The sequence below is a fragment of the Mauremys mutica genome, unplaced genomic scaffold (genome assembly GCF_020497125.1).
Source record: "Mauremys mutica isolate MM-2020 ecotype Southern unplaced genomic scaffold, ASM2049712v1 Super-Scaffold_100127, whole genome shotgun sequence".
Taxonomy (NCBI): Eukaryota; Metazoa; Chordata; order Testudines; family Geoemydidae; genus Mauremys; species Mauremys mutica.
In genome coordinates, this window is record NW_025423275.1 from 316,755 (window position 1) to 336,391 (window position 19,637).

The 19,637-nt window shown below is 48.1% G+C and overlaps 4 non-coding genes and 1 pseudogene across 4 annotated transcripts; 1 reads left to right on the forward strand and 4 right to left on the reverse strand.

The window, feature by feature from the left end:
- The first annotated feature begins 564 nt into the window (after positions 1 to 564).
- On the forward strand, positions 565 to 638 carry TRNAT-UGU. The gene has a single exon. It is a non-coding gene; the product is annotated as a tRNA-Thr (tRNA).
- Positions 639 to 4,893: 4,255 nt separating this feature from the next.
- On the reverse strand, positions 4,894 to 5,111 carry LOC123359527. The gene has a single exon (XR_006575875.1). It is a non-coding gene; the product is annotated as a small nucleolar RNA U3 (small nucleolar RNA).
- A 3,644-nt stretch (positions 5,112 to 8,755) lies between these two features.
- On the reverse strand, positions 8,756 to 8,968 carry LOC123359531. The gene has a single exon (XR_006575878.1). It is a non-coding gene; the product is annotated as a small nucleolar RNA U3 (small nucleolar RNA).
- A 2,710-nt stretch (positions 8,969 to 11,678) lies between these two features.
- On the reverse strand, positions 11,679 to 11,810 carry LOC123359530 (annotated as a pseudogene).
- A 4,954-nt stretch (positions 11,811 to 16,764) lies between these two features.
- TRNAK-UUU lies at positions 16,765 to 16,837 on the reverse strand. The gene has a single exon. It is a non-coding gene; the product is annotated as a tRNA-Lys (tRNA).
- Positions 16,838 to 19,637: the final 2,800 nt, after the last annotated feature.

A 19,637-nucleotide genomic window follows, 5' to 3' on the forward strand; every position in this document is an offset into this window, starting at 1 on the left:
CCCATGGCTCTGTAGCAGGAATGCAGGGCCGGTGAGTTCACGGCAGGCATGGTGGGATACTGGTGGAGGCCAGTTATGGTGATATAATGACCAGCAGCATTTACACTGACATTTGTCACTTTAAGTTTGCTGCAAAAAGCACTAGGCCTCTCTTAGAGGTGGTTTTATTTTGTCACCAAAACAGGGCAATTTTGTCGCCAGATGTGGTATTGCAGTGTGTGCACCAGCCAAAAACTGCTGACCGAGGGAGCGTTGTGTGTTTTTCACACATCTGAGCAATATAATGATGCTGAAGTAACCTTGTAGTGCAGACCTGGCCAAAGATTCTCTCTCTCTCTCTCTCTCTCTCTCTCTCTCTCTCTCACACACACACACACACACACACACACACACACACACACACACACACACACACACACACACACACACACACACAGAGCTTGCAAGGAAAACCTCACCTGCTCCTCTGCTTTGCAGAATCCAAACACAAGCAAAGCTTGTCAGGCCCCAGTGGGGATGGCAGGGAGTCAGGTGTGGGCAGACACTGTGTTGTTGCCACAGGCAGGCACCATGGCTTAGCTGGCTAAAGCACCTGTCTTGTAAACAGGAGATCCTGGGTTCAATTCCTAGTGGTACCTTATTGACTAACCTTTGGGCAACCTGGTATTGGCTACTGTGGGAGGACGAAACACAGAGCTCTTTGGTCCAGCCCAGTATAGTTGTTTAAATTATACTCACAGGCACTGATAACAGACTTACTGAAAGTTTGGGAGTTAAGAGCTGATAGGTCAGTGTTCCAGCCTGTCACAGATGATCCTGCTTCCTTCTGGGACAGGGGCAGGTCTGGGCTTTCATGCTGAATGGCTCATTGTGGCTGCCAGAACCTGTGGGCAGCTCATTTAGTTTACACCGAGGGTTGAGTCCTGCTTTGTGCACCGTGTGTGAGAATGAAAATCCTAAACCGCCCTTTGAAATAACGAATGCAGCAAGACGTGTTATTGTCCCTGCCCCAAAGCAGAAAGACCAATGGAGAAATGCCATCGAGTCCAGGGTAATACTCCACTGCCATTTTACCTTGTTTGCTTGCTAAACTCCCTCCCAACCTTGAGGGCTTCCAGATCCCGGTATTGAGCATGAGCCGAGATGTCTACGCTGCAAATTTACCACCCCACAGCCCTAGCCTGGGAGCCTGCACTGGCACGGGACAGCGCTGGGTGTTTCATTGCAGTGTGGACACAGCCTAGCATTATGTCTACACTGCCATTAACACACCCAAGTCACTATTCTCAAACCCTGGGTCAGTTGATTCAGGCTTGTGGGGCTTGTGCTGCAGGGTTATAAAATTACAGCGTAGACACTTGGGCTTCAGCCCAGCCTCCGAGACCCCACGAGGGGTGAGGGTCTCCGAGCCTGGGCTCCAGTCTGAGACCAAATGTCTACGCTGCAGTTTTTAGCCCCACAACCTGAGCCCCAGAAGCCCAAATCAGATCATCCAGGCCAGCGGGATTTTGTCACAGTATAGATGCCCTCTCAGGGTATGTCTACACTGCAATGTAAGCCCAGGGTTAGCAGAAGTCATGTCAGCAGCCCCAACACATTAACATAAACCATGAGGGAAAGTCCCACCCCCAAATAAGCTGGGCAGTGTCCTTCTCCCTACGATTTGTAAGTCCAGCAACCAAAAGTCCTTTAACATGAGCCATCCCCTCTCTGCACCCCACTCACAGCTGTTGTCCTTAGTCAGTGCAAGCCCAGAGGTGCCTCTGTACAGTTCACCTGCCAGCCTGGGAGGAAAAGGGGGAAAATAAGAAGGCACCGTACTCACTATGGTGTCTAGGGACTCACTCATCCCTCCACAGCCCCCCTGTCCTAACATTGGTCTAACGCCTAAATTTTAGTATTGGGACCCAGACCCCAGCCCACTTGGCTTTGGAACCCCCGTCCCCTGCCTAGCAAGTGCTATTGAATTGAGGGTGAGTCCCTCCATCGGGGTCTGCCAAGCACAGTTGTGCTGCCCTCGCTTCACACAACAAGGATAACAAACCCTTTATTTCTCCTGCCCCTGTAACATGGAGACTGGGAATCCAACACCAGCCACAAGTGATCATTTCGGCAAGTAACCCAACCTATTTCCAACATACTGTAAAATCCACATGCAGACTCATACACGAAACCTTGCAAGAAAATCTTCCTGAGGGGGTCTGAAGCACCTGCTGCTGGAGGGAAGGAGGGAGCTGTGGGTTGGGATTGAGGAGCAGCTTGAGGAGAAGGGGCCTGTGGGTTGGGATTGAGGGGCACTGGGAATAGGAGGGGGCTGTGGATTGGGATTGAGGGGCACTGGGAAGAGGAGGGGGCTGTGGGTTGGGACAGAGGAGAAGGGTGAAGAGGAGCAGGCTCTGGTTGGGAGTGAGGAGCAGTGAGCATAGGAGGGACTGAGGGTTGGGACTGAGGGGCACTGGGAAAAGAGGGGACATGGGTTTAGGCTGAAGAGCATCTTCATTTGGGGATCCAGCAGGACAGGGGAAGGCAGCAGGTGATTCTAATTCCTTAGGGATATTCTGTGTGTGTGTGTGCAGGGGAGGAACATGCTCTATGCCCAGAGGCCTTTATTCCTCCAGGCTGCAAGGACAGAGGGGCTGTCAGGAAGTTGCCCCTTCAAACCCACACAGAAAAAGGCCCTTCTGAGGATAGGGAAAATCCTGCAGAGAAAAAGTAACATCAAAGAGGATGTGAGAAAGACAGTTTAAGATCTTCATGAGTAGTTTATCATCTGACCATGGATTTGAACTGTGGATCCTCAGATTAAAAGTCTGATGCTTTACCAACTAATCTAGTCAGGCTCATGAAGCACAGGAGCAACTTGGTGCAGAGGAGAAACTAGTCAAGAAAACAAGAGCAAGAAACAATATGGGAAACCTGCTGCTCTCTCTGGCCCAGTCAACACTACGAGTTTATATCAAAACGTCTGTTAGTCTATAAGATGCCACAAGACTCTTTGCTGTTTCTACCAACTGAGCTAGCCAGGCTCACATAGGAAAAGTGCAAGTTGGTGCAGAGGTGAAGCTAGTCAAGAAAATTCTTGAGTGAGTTCCCAAAGCCTGAAGGGTCAAAAATATTGTCACGGGTGGTTCAGGGTATATGTGTCCCCCCCCGCCCACCCCCCGGCAAAAGCAAACGAAAAAAAATTGTTTCTCGCCTTTCTTCAATGTCACCGTATGTCTACTGGATGCTGCTGGCAGACGCGGTGCAGCAGCGCTACACAGCAGCATCCCCTTTCTTTCCCTTCCTGAGGGTAGATGGTATGGGAGGACTGATATCTGTCATTGTCGTCCCGTGAGTGCTCCTGGTTGGCCTTAGTGAGGTCGGCCAGCGGTGCCTGGGCAAAAATGGGAATGACTCCCAGGTCATTCTCTTCTTTAAGCTTTGTCTAATGGAGATTCAGTCCTGCCTGGAATATCATAGCAGGTGGAGGCTGCCCTCCCCTTCCTGCCTTTGAATTCTACTTGCAGAGGCAATAAAGTCAGTGTTGTTTCAAATTCATGTATTCTTTATTACTTCATCACACAAATGGGGGGATAACTGCCACAGTAGCCCAGGAGAGATGGGAGAGGAGGGAAGCAATGGGTGGGGTTGTTGCAGGGGCACCCCCTAGAATGGCATGCAGCTCATCATTTCTGCAGGATGTCTGGGGCTCTGACCTGGAGCGGCCATTTGCCTGTCTGGGTCTTTAATTGGCTTACCTGATAGTCTAGACAGGACTGACTTTCCATTAGACAAAACTTAAAGAAGGGAATGACCTGGGGAGTCATTCCCATTTTTGTCCATGCACCCTCAGCTGATCTCACTGAGGCTGGCCAAGAGCACCCATGACAGCAGCTAATAGTACAGTATAACTTGTAACTGTCATTGTCAATTAGCAAAGCAGCAGACAGTACAGTATGGCTAACAACCATCTTTACTAACTTGCAAAAGGCAAGGGGATGCTGCTGTGTAGCACTGCAGTACCGTGTCTGTCAGCACCATCCAGTAGGCATACAGTGACGGTGAAAAAAAGGCTGAATGGGCTCCATGGTTGCCATGCTATGGCGTCTGCCCAGGCAATCCAGGGAAAAGGGCGCGAAATGATTATCTGCCGTTGATTTCATGGAGGGAGGATTGACTGACGACATTTACTCAGAATCACCCACGACACTGTTTTTGCCCCATCATGCACTGGTCTCTCAACCCAGAATTCCAATGGGTGGGGGAGACTGCAGGAACTATGGGATAGCTATGGGATGGCTACCCACAGTGCAACACTCTGGAAATTGATACTAGCCTCAGTACATGGGCGCACACCGCCAAATTAATGTGCTTACTGGGGCCGCGTTCACTTGACTGTTTCCAAAAACCGGTTTCTGTAAAATCGGAATAATCCCATAGTGTAGACATACCCTGAGACAGCTTTAGAACCCTCTACCCACTATACGGCCAAGAGACAGCAACTCTCAGATCCTGTGTGGATTGTCTGATGGGCTTGGGGCCAAGAGCAAACTGCGTACCCCCTGCCAGAGCAGGAGAAGTAAAAATAGGGGCTTCCCAAAAAAAGGGAAGGGAAGAAGAGAGAAGCAAGTGCAAAAGGAAGAGAATGTGCAGACACAAAACCCTACCTAAATTCTGAAATAGATTACAAGAAAAAAAGAGAGAGAGAGCAGCATAAAGAAAATTTAAAAAACTTTCAGTAAGAACTGAATTAGAAACCTTTAAAACACCAGTTTTCACACTACCTTTACTTTTCTTCCAAATTCTACTAAAAGAAATTAAGACTTGCCACTAAACAACAGCTTTAAACAAGCTCAGATAACAGAAAAGAAAACCAAAACATTTATTTTTAAATTTGTTTTATAAGGACTAACCACTCAGTCTGTGTTCTCTTCTTCTCAGCTTCCTAAAAGGAAAGTAAGAACAGTCATCAATAGCAGACAGCAGGTGCATTAAAGCAACACTGTCCACTCACTTCATGCTCAGAAAAGAACACACTTAACTTCTCATCGTGGTTAGCAAGGTCAGACACTTTCAACCACAATTCTCTAGTTACAAACTATAGAAATGATCCCTGAAAGTATAGTCTTAATAAAGCTGTGCTCGGCTACACACCCAGGCTAATGTGCACAAGCTTTCTTCCCATGGTGAATGTTTTCATACAAGGGGTTTCACCCCCAGCGAATTAAAGAACAAAAATCTAAAACCAGGTTCCCATTTCATTAAAGCACAATTGAGACAGCTTTAGAAGACTGGCCATTAGAAGATGTTTATGTCGCTATTTACAGAAACACACCCCCTGATTAGCATGTGGAGCTCCTAGCAACTAATCAAACCCTCTTGCTTTCCCATACCTCTCACAGGCTCCTCTGTGCCACATGACAGCCAGTCAGGCACAGACAATGCGGACAGGTCAGCCCTTTCTAGCATGCTCCACAGCTGTTTCTCTGCGGCTTGCTCTCAAATTCATCTGCACTAGAAGTTTTTGCAGGGTTCTATGTTACCGGTGGTACCTGCACTAAATCAGTGGGTCTTAACCTTTAGAGACACCTGTACCCCTTTCAGGAGTCTGATTTCTCTTGCATACCCCCAAGTTTTACCTCACTTAAAAACTACTGGCTTACATAATCAGATGCAATATTTATAAAAATAAATCACTTGAATATAAGTATTGTACTTACATTTCAGTGTATAGTATAGAGAACAGTATAAACAAATCAATGTATGAATTTTAATTTGTTACAAATTTGCTAGTGCTTTCTATGTAGCCTGTTGTAAAACTAGGCAAATATCTAGATGCGTTGATGTACCCCCTGGAAGACCATTGGATACCCCTGTTTGAGAACCACAGCACTAAATCACCCTTGCTTTTAGAACTGGTGCCACTTGACCCAAGGCATTCGGAACCATTTCAGGGCTAGCAGACAGTGGCAACACAGCTGCACTAGGTCTGTTGTTTCTCCCTGCACAATTCCCACTTGGAAAGAAGATATCTTCTGGTCTGACCCTATTTACTATTGTGAGCTGCATAGGCAACTTTCTCTGTGTTATGTGAGCAGAATCCACACACTATATACTACCTGTATGGCCCTGAGGATGCCACATCGGCCACAGCTGCCGATTGGGCCACAAGTTGAGAATCACTAGTCTATAATTTTGCAAAGTCCATTGCCACAGGCTTTCCCCCCCATGGCTGCTGTGAGACAAGAGCACATGAAATTCATAGCAATATAAATATGAGTGAAACCACCCAAATATATTTACATAAAAACTAGACAGTCTCATTTTAAAACAAAGAAAAACACAGGCCACACAGGGAGTGGGGCAAGAGTCTCCAATGATTTATACCCTCTCCTACCCACCATTCAGCATAAGAATTAACCTAAATGGATCATGACTATTTACATAGAGCATCTTTCTCCTACAAAGCAGAATAAGACAACAGGTTGAGGCTGTTCCCCTTCACATTTGAGGGGGAGAGGGGAGGAGTAGAAGGATTTAGAGGCTCAATCCACTTCAGATTATGAAAGAAACCAGACTATTAGGTTAGGTTCCAGGGAATTTTTTTTCACCAGACAAAAGAGTATAAGGTTTAAACAAACAATTTAATACTGATACACAGTGATGATGATTGTGAAGCTTGGTTGAGGTAGAGGAGTCAGAAGGTGGGATATTTCCCTTGCTGCTAAATGATGAACTAGCAATTGGCTGAGCCCTCAAGGATTAACTCTCTCACTCTGCAAGGCAGCAGGAATGGAGGGAGATATGCATATTTCCCTTAAGTACACTGCCTTGTTAATTAGATCAGCTTGCTGAGACCCCAGCTGCTGCAGGCTCTCTCCCTCCTGAGCCCTGCTCTATGGAAGATAGGGTAAGTGGGGTGCAGGAGCAGGGGGTAGGGGGCACCCTGACATTAGCCCCCCCTTTCCTTCCCTCCCCCCAGCACAGCAAGCAGGAGTCTGGGGGAGCAGCTCTAAGGCAGAGGGCAGGAGCAGCACATGGCAGTGGGGGGAGGGACACAGCTGAACTGGAGACAGCTGCAGCACAGGGAAGTTAGGGGAGTGGGGAGCTGATAGGGGGCTGCCGGTCCATCCTGGTCCCAAGCCCCCCTCAGCTAGCTGCAACGGGCTGCTCTTCCTGCAAGCAGGAGACAAAGCAGGCGGCTGCCAAACAACATTAGAAGGGAGCATTACACAACTTTAAATAAGCATTTTCCCTAATTGATCAGCAACATAACAAAATGTTAACCAGGATGACTTTAAGTGAGGAGTTACTGTAGGAGGGTTTAAGGTCAGCTCAGCTACATCTCTCAGGGGTGTGGATTTTTAATTTACCTCAGACAGAAAAAAAGAGAGTAACAGAAAAGAGAAGAAATATCTATTGGGTTTCCAGGAAACAGGGCAGGCAAAGCCCACCCCATGCTAACAGAACCCCCCCCCCAGGCTAAGGAGAGGTACCACAGGGCCTCAGAAACCCACTAATTGCAGGGGACAACTAATAAAAGAACAGGGACAGGAGTGTGGTCAAAGGATCATAAGAAAGGACCCTGACAGGGACACCAAGCAGAGAACCCCGGACAGCACCCACTGCTTCTCAAAGGCATCAAGGGAGCCAGCGGATGCCACCCAGAGAAACTCTGCTCAGAGACATGAGCGGATGAGGGATCAGAAACAAGCCTCACAGTCACAGGAGTCTCTGTCGGCCAACCCCCTCTCCCTGGTCACGTGGATGGTCTTTTTAGCCAGGGCGAGGAGGAGGTTGACCAGGAGGTCCCGCAACTTTGTGGGGCCACGGATAGGGAGTGCATGGATAAGGAGGTGAGGGGAACAGTGCAGCCAGAAACGTAACAGAATGTCGGTGAGGAGCCGGTATAGGGGCTGCAACCTGGCGCACTCTAGGTAAACATGCGCCAGGGTCTCCCTCACGCCGCAGAAGGGGCAGGTGTCCGGGACAGGGGTGAACCGCGCCAAGTACACGCCCGTGCTCACGCCCCGTGAAGGAGCCGCCAGCTGATATCCCCGGCGGGCCTCGGGACCAGGGTGGAGTACAGGCTGGAGATGGGAAGGAAAACACCCAGTGGGGCATGGGAGATGTTGACATATGCAAATCCCTCATGTAAACCCCTCCCCCCCATGCCCTTCATTGTCTCCTCCACCCATTGCAGGGTTCCCCAGTCTTTCTCCATGGCAGGGGTTGTGTGTGTTTGATTCCACCCATAGCAAGGTCCTCCATTCTCCCCAATGCCGGGGGCTCTGTGTGAGTCGCTTTTCTCCCCATTCCACCCTCTACCCACTATACGGCCAGCAGATAGCAACTCTCAGATCCTGTGTGGATTGTCTGATGGGCTTGGGGCCAAGAGAAAACTGCATATCCCCTGCCAGAGCAGTAGGAGTAAAAATAGGGGCTTCCAGAAAAATGGGAAGGGAAGAAAAGAAAAGCAGAGAAGAAAGTGGAAAAGGAAGAGAACGTGCAGACACAGGAACCCACCTGAATTCTGAAATAGATTACAAGAGAAAAAGAGATGGAACAGCACAAAGGAATTTAAAAAAAAATTCAGTAAGTACCAAACTCAAAACCTTTAAAACACCATGTTGACACTAAATTTACTTCTTTTCCAAATCCTACCAAAACAAATTAAGTTTTGTCATTTAACAAACTTGTCAGCAAAAACTATAAATAGATTAATGTAACAAATACAAAAACATATTTTTAAACTTGCTTTGTAACATCTACTCACTAAGACCCTGTTCATTCCCGCACGGCTCCCTAAAAAGGAAGCAGGAATACTCATCAATAGCGAACAGAAGCTACATTAAAGCAACACACGCTGCTTGTTTTGCCCTCAGAAGAGACACACTAACTCCTCTTCGTGCTTAGTGAAATCAAACGCTTTCAACCATCATTCCCTAATTATACAATATAGAAATGACACCTAAATTACATTTTCAAAGCCCCAACTCCGGCCACACACCCAGGCTAATGCGCACACGCTTTTAGCCCACGGTGAGTGTTTTCATACAGGGGGTTTCACCCCCCGCGAACTAAAGGACACAAATCTAAAGCCAGGTCCCCATGCCATGACGCACACTCGAGACAGCTTTAGCCCACTGGCCATTAGAAGATGTTTATGTCGCTATTTACAGACACACACCTCCTCATTAGCATGCGGAGCTCCTACCGACCAATCAAACCCTCTTGCTGTTACTGCCCGAACCGGCCCCGCCTCTCACCGGCTCTGCTCTGCCACGTGCCGGCGCCGCGCCCGTTTCCCCGCAGGCGGAGCCCGGCCCGGCGCAGCTCTGCCCGCCCGGGGCTGCAGCTGCTTCCCTCCGGTTCCCGGCACTAGAGACTTCGCGTGTCACGTGACCGGGGGCAGGCGCCGCCTCTGGCTGCTCCGAGACTGGAGCATCCCGGGGAAAAACCAGATGGGTCATTAGTGCCCAGCAGCAGCAGCCCCCGCCCCCGTCACCTCCTCGCCCTCCCCCAGCGCCTCCCGCCCGCTGACGGGGAGGGAGGGAGAGGAGCTGAATGCGGGAGTGGGGCCTTGGGGAAAGGGGGGTGGGGTGAGGTGGGGGCGCGGCCTGGGAGGAGCCCGAGGGGGGGCAGCCCCCCAGCATAGTGGAAACTCGGCGCCCCTACATCGTACTAGTGCAACCGCAACCGTTTAAATGCTGCAAAGCGGAGGCCGAGCAGCGGGATTTGGTTCAATTGCTGCTCTCAGCACAATTCCCCAGCGCCCTGCGCGGTGTAGCCAGGAGACAGCAAGTCTCGAGTTTTGCAAGTATATCGCCACGATTTTCCCCCTTGAAACAACAGCACCCATAATTCATAGCAATCTAAATATCAATAACTGTTAGTGAGCCCAGCCAAATAGGCTGGAATGGAAGCTAGAGAGAGCTGCCATCGGAGTCAGGTACTGGACACGTTCGCCTCCCTGGAGAGTGTTCGGTAACCATCTGTACAGGTGTAACAGGCATTTAACTACAGTCTCTTTCTCCTGAAAAGCGGGAAAAGGCAAAGGTTTAAAGCTGCCTGTAGGAAATTTTCAAAGCCCTACAAGTGATCTGGACAATCAATTCCCACTGATTTCTAAACTGGTTTTCAAAATCCCCCACCACAAACAAATAAAAAAAAGGCTGATGAACAAACCCCTCACAACAACGCCTAGAAAAACTAAGTATTCTATAGATTGAGAAACAAAACCAGCTGTTATAAACTTCCCAAAGCATAATTTAAAAAGTCATATTTCAAAGCTTTTTCATTCATTCATTTAATACAAACCCCGCCCCAGTCTATGCTGTCTCCCTCCCGCTTCTCCAGCGGGAAGAAGCAGCGGGCATCAGCGCCAGACAGCAGCTGCATTCCAGCAATCCCGCCTATTCGGTGCCGGATTGGAAGAAAACATGGTAAAAATCGTCCTCCAACAATCCCTTTGGCAAGCACGTCTCTACCTAAGCGCCGGCCATTTCTCCTGCAAAGACACCCTCCCTACTGCCAATCCCCGGCTACCCTGATTAACGTCGTAATGACTCGTTTTTAAAAACAAGGGGTCACGAAAGAAAATGGATCGGACCTTTTGCAAACAGCCTTTTTGTCAACAGATGGCCACGTTCTTCACTGAAGTGGGGGGAGCACACTTTGTAGTTTGTACAGGTCGAGTTTATTGCCTGCCCCCGAGGCTCCCAGCACCCCTCAATTCCCTCCCGCAAGCTCCCTATGTGCCCTCTCCCATCCCACTCTTTTTAGGGACTCCCTGAAATTCCCCCAATCTCAGACCTTACCAGAGAATCTCCTCACCCTTATTCTCCCCATACCAAGTTCCCCACACTTCTTCCCACACCAAAGGCTCTGTTCACACCCCCATTCCCACTTCCCCATGGCAGGGACTCTGTGTTCCCTCTATTCCCCCATGCCAGGGTCTTTGTGTGCCCTCCCTTCCCCCCATGCCAGGGTCTTCCAATCTCCATAGGACTAGGGGTCCTGTGTACCTCCACTTATCCCCTCGCTTCATTTCAGGGCCCCCATTCTCTCCACCACTGTAGAGACTGTGTGCACCCCTATTTGCCTCTTCTCCCCCATTCCTCCCTCCTTCCCAAGTCAAGCTCTCCCAGTCCCCTTACCTGCCAGGGGTTCTGTGGGTCCCATTTTCTCGTCCCCCACTTCCACCTTACGCACTGTATTAAGGGCTCAGAGAGGCTCTGAGAAAGTTGCATACCAACAAACTGGCAGAGCATTAGGGGTAGAAATAGGGGCTACTCGAAATGGGGGAGAGGGTGGAGAAAAGAAGAAAAAGTGGAAAGTGGAGAGAACTTGCAGAATTAATATGCATGAATCTATAAGTTTAAACTAGAACGAGGGAGGACAAAAGAGAGGGACACTGCATAAAAAGGTGGACTTAGAAGTTTAAGCAATTAGAGGTTCAACTAAGCAACTGTTTACATAAAAAACTGTTGTATTTTTACACTGCATTTTCTTCTCTCGTGCTATTAGAAAACTCACTGAAAAACACCCACATCCTCCCACAATACAGAAGCAATACATATACTAAAAAATAGTTACAATCACTACATCCCTTCTCTAAATATACACATCAGAAACAGAAGTTAAACACCAACTTCCAAAAAATGTTTTTAATGTAGTTTATACAGACTAACCACTCAGTCTGTGTTCTTTCCCTTCTACTTCCCCAGAGAGAAGAAAGAAAAATCGTCAATAACAGACAACAACTGCATCAAAGCAATACTGCTTACTTGCTTTACACTCAGGAAAAAGCACTTTAACTCATCCTCCTACTTGTCCCTGCCAGCAGGTAGGGGATCTTGGGGGACAATTACTGCACTGGTGGGGTGCAAAATAAACTTTATTAAGAAAATGCAAAAACAGGGAAAATTCAATAGTGAGGGGTGTGGGGTTTGTTACGGTAGACAATTGGGGAGGGGTTTCTTTTGGTGAGCAGTAGGGGGGTTTCAATAGTGGGGTACAATACAGTAGGATACAACATGGTGGGTAACCAATTAACACAGAAATATAAATGTAACAGGTAGCTAACAATTTCTATGTAAAGGGTGTGTTACTGCAGCATATAACCAACTAACAGGTTTCAGAGTAGCAGCCGTGTTAGTCTGTATCTGTAAAAAGAACAGGAGTACTTGTGGCACCTTAAAGACTAAGGCCTGGTCTACACTACGCGTTTAAACCAGTTTTAGGAGCATAAAACCGATTTAACGCTGCACCCGTCCACACCAAGAGGCCCTTTATATCGATATAAAGGGCTCTTTAAACCAGTTTCTGTACTCCTCCCTAACGAGAGGAGTAGCGCTAGTATCAGAATTGCCATATCGGATTAGGGTTAGTGTGGCCGCAAATCGACGGTATTGGCCTCCGGGAGCTATCCCACAGTGCACCACTGACCGCTCTGGACCACAATCTGAACTCGGATGCAGTGGTCAGGTAGACAGGAAAAGCCCCGCGAACTTTTGAATATTTCTTGTTTGCCCAGCCTGGAGCTCCGATCAGCACGGGTGGCGATGCAGTCCGAAATCAAAATAAAAAAAGAGCTCCAGCATGGACCATGCGGATGTGATCGCAGTAAGGGCAGGCAAATCCGTTCTATCAGCGCTCCGTTATAGAAGACGAAATTCAGAATCATTTTTAAAAATTCTCCAGACAGATGCCATAGCAGGGACTCAGCGCACTGCTGCGTGGCAAGCGTAACGGAAAGCCAAAGAATCAAATGGACGCTCATGGACTGGAGGACTCAAGCTATCCCACAGTTCCTGCAGTCTCCGAAAAGCATTTGCATTCTTGGCTGAGCTCCAAGTGCCTCTAGGGTCAAACAAACAGTGTCCATGGTGGTTCAGGGCATAGCTCGGCAATGTACACCCCCCCACCCACCCCAGAAGTAAAAGGGAAAAAATCCTCTCGTGACTATTTAACATGTCACCCTATCTTTACTGAATGCTGCAGATAGACACAATGCTGCAGCAGTCAACACCAACATCCTTGCTCCCACCTCCCCTGCTATGGGTGGCTGATGGTGCAAGATGACTGGTATCCATCCTCATCATCATGAGCTTTTTGGCATGTGGTGCAGTGCAAAAGGACTGGTAACTATGCTGACTAGCATCTGTCAGGTCCCCCAATGTCATGTACACCTAATTTTTCATGGTAGATGGTGCAGTATGGTTGATAACTGTCTTCATCATAGCAACAGGGGGCTGAGCTTCATCAGCCCCCACCCTTCATGTGTAAAGAAAAGATTCAATTGCCCCTGGACTAGCAGCAGGATGCTGGGCTTCTCTCCTCCACACTCCTTAATGTCCTGTCTGGACTATCATAGCAGCTGGAGGCTCCCTTCCACTCATTTATCACTAACAAGTCACTGTGTCTTATTCCTGCATTCTTTATTATTTCATCACACAAGTGGGGGGACACTGCTATGGTAGCCCAGGAAGGCTGTGGGAAGAACGGAATCAACAGGTGGGGTTGTTGCAGGAGCACCCCCTGTGAATAGCATACAGCTCATCATTCCTGCAGGATCTGACACAGAGCAGCTGTGCTCTCTGGTTCTATGATACAGTGGTTCTCTAGTACACTTACCCATATTCTAGGCAGGACTGATTCTGTTTTTTGATAGGAAGAATTGTTTTTTGAAAGGAGGAATTGACTCAGGGAGTCATTCCCAATTTTGGCTTTTGCGCCCCTGGCTAAGAGCAGCCAGGGGCACTTATAACAGCAACAGATGGCGCAGTGCAAAAGGACTGGTAACCATGATCATCTTTTTACCAATTTATGGATTGGTAGATGGTACAGTATGGTTGGTAACCATCTCTGCTGTCATGCAAAAGCAAAAGCATGCAGTTGTATAGCGCTGCTGAATCACCTCTGTCAGCGGCATCTAGCACACATACGGTGACAGTCACAAAAGGCAAAACAGGCTCCATGATTGCCATGCTATGGCATTTGCCAGGGCAATCCAGGGAAAAAAGCCGCGAAATGCTTGTCTGCCGTTGCTTTCCCGGAGGAAGGAGTGACTGACGACATTTACCCAGAACCACCCGCAACAATGATTTTTGCCCCATCAGGCACTGGGATCTCAACCCGGAAATAAGGCTGCGGGAACTGTGGGATAGCTAGGGAATAGCTCCCCACAGTGCAACGCTCCAGAAATCGACGCTAGCCTCGGACCGCGGCCGCACACCACCGAATTAATGTGCTTAGTGTGGCCACGCGCACTCGATTTTATAAAATCTGTTTTACAAAACCGGTTTATGCAAATTCGGAATAGTCCCGTGGTGTAGACGTACCCTGACTCTAGAGCAGGCCGGGAGCAGCAGTTGAGGCAGAGGACAGCCTGGGCCAGGCAGATAAGAAGGAGTTTAGCAAGCAAAAAAGGTAAAATGGCAGTGGAGTGTCACCTTGGACTTGACGGCATTTCTCCATTGGTCTGTCTGCTTTGGGGCAGGGACAATAACACGTCCTGCTGCATTCGTTATTTCAAAGGGCGGTTTAGGATTTTCATTCTCACACACGGTGCACAAAGCAGGACTCAACCTTTGCTGTAAACTAAACAAGCTGCTCACAGATTCTGGCAGCCACAATGAGCAGTTGGGTGAGAGCTCAGAACTGCCCCTACCCCATAGGGAGGGTGTCATCTGTGTGGCGACTGGACCACTGACCTACCCGCTCCTAACTCCCAAACATTCAGTAACTCTGTTATCAGTGCCTGTGAGTGTTATTTAAACCATAAGAAAAACCACACTGGGCCAGACCAAAGGCCCATCTAGCTCTGAATCTTGTTTTCTGACAGTAGCAAATAACAGGTGCCCCAGCAACCAGGCACTACTGGGAGTTGAACCTAAGATCTCCTGTTTATGAAACAGAAGCTTTAGCCAGCTAAGCCATGGTGCCTGTGGGTAGCTATAACACACTGTCTGCCCACACCTGACTCCCTGCCATCGCCACCAGGGCCTGACAAGCTTTGCTTGTGTTTGGATTCTGCAAAGCAGAGGAGCAGGTGAGGTTTTCCTAGCAAGCTGTGTGTGAGTGAATCTTTGGCCAGGTCTGCACTACTAAGTTGTTTCAGCAGAATTATATTGCTCAGGTGTGTGAAAAACACACAACGCTCTCTCGGTCGGTAGCTTGTGGCTGGTGTACACACTGCAATGCCATGTCTGGCGACAAAAGTGCCCTGTTTTGGTGACAAAATAAAACGACTTCAATGAGAGGGCTAGAGCTTTTTGCAGCAAACTTAAAGTAACAGAGTAAATGCTGCTGTTCATTATATCACCATAACAGGCCTTCCCCAGTATCCCACAATGCCTGCTGTGAACTTGGCTGCCGTGCATTCCTGCTACAGAGCCATGGGCCCCTCCCCTTTCATCGCTCTGGGAAGTTCTGACAGCTGAGCCTGCTGCTCTGCTCCGGCAGCCAGGAGCAAATCACTGCCGTGGATGCTGCTCTCTCCCGCCCTGCGAACACAGAGCAGGGTGGTGGGAACTTCCTGTAGGGGGGCCACTGGCATCCGAACTGTGACACACCCATGACACCCCTTCCCTTGAGGAAGCTCTTACCTTCTAAACAGGGACTTCTGTTTTCTAGTAAAATCACTAAAGGGAAGGAGAAAACTCAAAAGAGGTTCCTCCTGGCGCTCACGTGCCTGAACCCAAATACTCTCTTAGTCCTCAAAGAGAGACCTGGAGAAGGAGACTTGCTGAAGCAAAGCCACAGGGGTCTCTGAGGTTTCCCTGGCCCCTCGCCCCTCTCCTGCCTGGCTGATGTCAGCATCTCTCTGTGAGGTCACCACCTCCCCACCACCTTTGACCAATAGTCTGAGGTCCTGCCAAAGGCCTTTGTGATGTCACTGCCACACCCCTCCCTTGCTGGGCTAATGCCCTGCCCCTGCCCAGGCACTTTGGGGGTTTGAGCTACTCCCTGTGGATCACCCCACTCAAGGAGCGTTCGTTCTAGGAAGCAAGCCGGCTAGACAGGAAAACATCAGACGCTGCTCCCAATGCTACACTCAGTTTCTCAGAAATTAGTCAACTTTATGGCCAGAAGAGACCATTAGAGCATCTAATCTGACCTCCTGCATATCACAGGCCTCCTGTATGACACAATAGCTACTTTTGGGCAAACACATTCCAGAAAGGCATCTAGTCTCCATTAGATGACATCAAGAGATGGAGAATCCACCACTTTCCCTAGAAGACATTTTTCTCCAGCCCTCAGAACATTTGGTGGCTCTTTGCTATTGAACGAGCTCAACCTGTTTAGTTTATCGAAAGAAGATTGAAAGGTGATTTCACTGAAGTGTTGAAAGGCCTTAATGGAGAGAAAAGATTGGCTATTAAAGGGCTCTTTAATCGAGCAGAGAAAGGCATAACAAGACCCAATGGCTGGAAGGTGAAAAGAGACAAATTCATATATTACATCTAAGGCACAAATATTCAACAGCGAGGATGATTCACGACAGGAACAAGCTCCCAAGGAAAGTGGTGGATTCTAATTCTAATTCCTTATGAATATTCTGTGTGTTTGTGCCTGCAGGGGAGGAACATGCTATATGCCCAGAGGACTTTATTCCTCTAGCCTGCAAGGACAGAGGGGATGTCAAGGAGTTGCTTCTTCAACCGCCCCCCCCCGAAAGGCCCTTCTTAGGAAAGGCAAAATCCTGGAGAGAAAGAGTAACACTGAACAAGACTCCAGAAAAACAGGCTTTTATTATCACAGTCAGTAGTTTTTCACCTGACCAGGGACTTGAACCCTGGACCCTCAGATTAAAAGTCTGATGTTCTGCCAACTGAGCTAGCCAGGCTCACATATGAAAAACACAAGTTGGTGCAGAGGTGAAGCTAGTCAAGAAAAAGCCAGATGGCCACAATAGGGGAAACCTGCTGCCCTCTCTCTCTTCGCAGCCCTGGCCTGGCTGGGTATTAGTGCTGGTTAAAAAGACGGGAAAATATCGGCATCTACCAGCCATTCATAGCTGTACAAGACTCAGGCACAATACAGAGGTACCCATCTGCAAGTGCCGAATGGTTGGATTGGCTAATGCAATATGTAGACGTCCAGGGCACTCTGGGATATAGAGCCAAGTGTCCATCACCATCATTCTTTCAAAGGGATAATGATAATGGTAGCAAGGTTCACAACTGACTTAGCAGTTGCATACAAAGGTGCACGTTTGGCAGTTACGTTGGCTCAGGTTGGCCACCCCGGTCTAGATGTAGAAGTTACAACATTTAAACTTGAAAGAGGGGCCAATTTCCCCATCATTTCCCACCTTTACATCCAAACACAATGAAGGTAGCAGATAGAGCCAGAGCAGGTTGTCTATGGGACCAAGTATATGCAGAGTATCCTCGACAGAGGTTTGTTCAACCTGTTCTTAAAAGCCTCTGAGGACAGAGACACCACAGACTCCCTTGGGAGCCTATTCCAGAGCTTAACTGCACTCAGAGTCTGACATTGGTGAAGTAGGAGGCTGAGAAAAACAACACTGGCTGTCAGAAAAAAACAGCTCTCCCTGGTGCTTTAAGCAGTAGGTTCTGGTGTTTTAACAGCCATGGCCTGGGTTCAATTCCCCTTAAAACCAGAAGTTTTTCAATGAAAATCTCCATTCATTTCGCATGTGAAATGGAAAGGCAAAGAGGGCTTCTTGTCCTTATCAACAAGGCAAAGAATGGCTTTTTGCTCAGTAAATATTTTTAAAAGGTGCTGACTCGACCTGAAGATCTCATTGCATTTGTATTTACAATGGAATGATTCTCTCTAGGATAGACAGAAATTCTTCAGCTAGACTCAGATTCCACGGGAATAAGAGAAGTGATTGTGTCTAACACCTGCCTTTTTTCGGACAACAGTGATGTCCAAGTTTTCCATGGACATTTCCCTTTAAGCACCTCAGGCCCCATCCAGCAATACAAGAAACTGAAATGCACAGAAAGTTTCTCACCATAGGATTCACTGACCAGGTCGGGGGAAAAGTTTTGCCAGAACACTTGGTTATAATATCCCTCCCTGACCTTAAATGGAAAGCAAGGGGATAACTCTCAGAGCACATAACCACAGCTTATGAGTCTGACATTCTGCACTGTCCATGTACCCTTCTCCCTCCCCCTCTATATTGACCAGCCAAGCCTGCCCCCCTCAAGCCATGCCAAGACTCTTCTGGGTAAGGAGCTTGGAATTTACCCAGCTAGGTGCTATAGATGCACCACTTTTGAAGATGTTTGAATTCCCTCCAACTTATCTTATACAAATGCTAAATAGTTGGTGGTGTAATGTTACAGGAGAGGTTGAAATTAGGCTATTTTGTCAGATAGAAGACAGTGATTGTGTCAGGAGTGGGATGTGAATGTGCACGTACATATGGAGCCTAGAGCAACAAATGACAGTGTTAGAGGGCTTATTCCTTCACCCTCTCACTTCCCTGGTCCTTCTTGCATGAACAGAGAGCAACAATACCCGAAGTCCAAAGGCGCAAACAATTTGATGTTTATTGGGGTGAACGTCCAGCAAGCATGATTCCAGTTTCCTTCCTTAGTGTCCCCATCCCAGCTCTGACACCACAGAGCCTTGTCTGTGTCCCTGTTTCTGTTCCCATCCCTGTTCCCATTTCCCCCTGTAGCAAAACAGGATCCCAATTCCCCCATCCCCAGTCCCTGTTCCCATTCCCCACCCCCCGCCTTCCTGATTGACTGCAGACTATATAGTAAAACCTGAGTTTTGCTTAGCTATTCCTTAACCAATCATTTTACTGAAATGTAACTAACCAATCCTAACATACTGTAACATGATTATCTAACCAATTATATTCCACCACCTTCATTGGTTTACACCCAACAAAATGAATTATACAGCAGACAGAAACAATCACAGAACCAGACAGAGACCATGCAAATAAACATACAAAACAATACAGAAGGGAGGATTTCACAACTACATCTATACAGACATAAGGGTTTTCCAGCTGTGTCTATTGATAAGTGAGTTCTTGCCAGACAGGATGATGCTACCAAACTAAGTTTCCCTTTCTCTGGAGGTGATGGAATATCAGGGCAGGATTGTATTCCTAACAGCCCAATAGCACCTTATTTCAATGTGACTAGTTGGGAATGTGAGGATGTGACCATACACTTCCCACCTTATGGCTGCCTTTGCTGCTTAGCCGAAGAACCAGGCCTCAGACTGTCACAGTAAGAGAAGGCCATTACACAGACAGACAGTGATTTTTTATTCTTTCTTTTATACATCTATAACTAGCTAAGTGATAAAAATACACCTAAATTCTTAAAGTACAGGCCTTTGCAGACAGGCCTGAATCTCTGTATCCTAACAGTCCTCGAGGTCAGGCAGCCTCTGGGTAAGGGGGTGGGGACTCAGATCCTCCCGCTGGCCAATTCCACCAGGGTCGTGTATAAACCAGGGAAGTTTGCCACAATAGCCAGACCAGATGCCCCCTTTACACTTGTGCTCTGTCCTCATTGCTTCTCTCTCTCCCTTTCCCCCATCTCTGCTGCTCCCCCTCTGGGCTTTCTCAGCACCTGGCCCCACAGCACTTCCTGCCAGCCAGAGACTGCGTGTTCTAGGCCTGCTCCTGTGGATGTGGCCTC